This window comes from Schistocerca cancellata, chromosome 2 (assembly GCF_023864275.1).
Source record: "Schistocerca cancellata isolate TAMUIC-IGC-003103 chromosome 2, iqSchCanc2.1, whole genome shotgun sequence".
In the NCBI taxonomy this organism is placed as follows: domain Eukaryota; kingdom Metazoa; phylum Arthropoda; class Insecta; order Orthoptera; family Acrididae; genus Schistocerca; species Schistocerca cancellata.
Genome location: NC_064627.1, coordinates 359,935,548 through 359,936,977, shown reverse-complemented (window position 1 = coordinate 359,936,977; position 1,430 = coordinate 359,935,548).

Genomic DNA, 1,430 nt, shown 5'->3' with positions numbered 1-1,430 from the left:
TCGCGTGCCCTTGTGACGTTTGCCCCGGCCTTGGACGCGGTTTATATAGGTGCGAATCACGCGCCCTGCTCCACTGGCGCAGAAAGGGAAACAGCGCTTTTACCGCCACACTGCTGGCAGTCGGACTCGCCGGCCGAGAAATCGCCACTCTGCGGAGAAAGCAGCGACCTTCACCGCGCAGTGGCAGGTCAGGGGCCTGTCCACAGGAGCCAGGGGCGCATCCAGTTCCAGATCCACACCCAGATAGCGCACAGCGAGGTGTGGCCTGGAGAATTCGCGACCACCCGATATGGATGCTGGCTGGCACTGTAGACGCTGGGAAACGTGACCGGGCGCTCATCTCTACAGCTAGGACCGGCAGCGACTCTGGCACATGGGCTCTTTTTGGAATACACTACTGGCCATTAAAATTGCTACACCAAGCAGAAATGCAGAACATAAATGGGTATTCATTGGACAAATATATTATACTACAACTGACATGTGATTACATTTGCACGCAATTTGGGTGCATAGATCCTGAGAAATCAATACCCAGAGCAACCACCTCTGGCCGTAGTAACGGCCTAGGTACGCCTGGGCATTGAGTCAAACAGAGCTCGGATGGCGTGTACATGTACAGCTGCAAATGCAGCTTCAACACGATACCACAGTTCATCAAGAGTAGTGACTGGCGTATTGTGACGAGCCAGTAGCTCGGCCACCATTGACCAGACCTTTTCAATTGGTGAGAGATCTAGAGAATGTGCTGGCTAGGGCAGCAGTCGAACATTTCCTGTATCCAGAAAGGCCCGTACAGCACCTGCAACATGCGTTCGTGCATTATCCTGCTGAAATGTAGGGTTTCGCAGGGATCGAATGAAGGGTGGAGCCACGGGTCGTAACACACCTGAAATGTAACGTCCACTTTTCAAAGTGCCGTCAGGGCGAACAAGAGGTGACCGAGACGTGTAACCATTGGCACCCCATACCATCACGCCGGGTGACACTCCAGTATGGCGATGACCAATACACGCTTGCAATGTGGGTTCACCGCGATGTCGCCAAACACTGATGCGACCATCATGATGCTGTAAACAGAATCTGGATTCAGCCGATAAAATCACGTTTTGCCATTCGTGCACCCAGTTTCGTCGTTGAGTACACCATCGCAGGCGCTCCTGTCTGTGATGCAGCGTCAAGGGTAACCGCAGCCATGGTTTCCGAGCTGATAGTCCATGCTGCTGCAAACGTCGTCGAACTCTTCGTGCAGATGGTTATTGTCTTGCAAAAGTCCCCATCTGTTGACTCAGGGATCGAGACTTGGCTGTACGATCCGTTACAGCCATGCGGATAAGATGCCTTTCATCTCGACTGCTAGTGATACGCGGCCGTTGGGATCCAGCACGGCGTTCCGTATTACCCTCCTGAACCCACCGATTCCATATTCT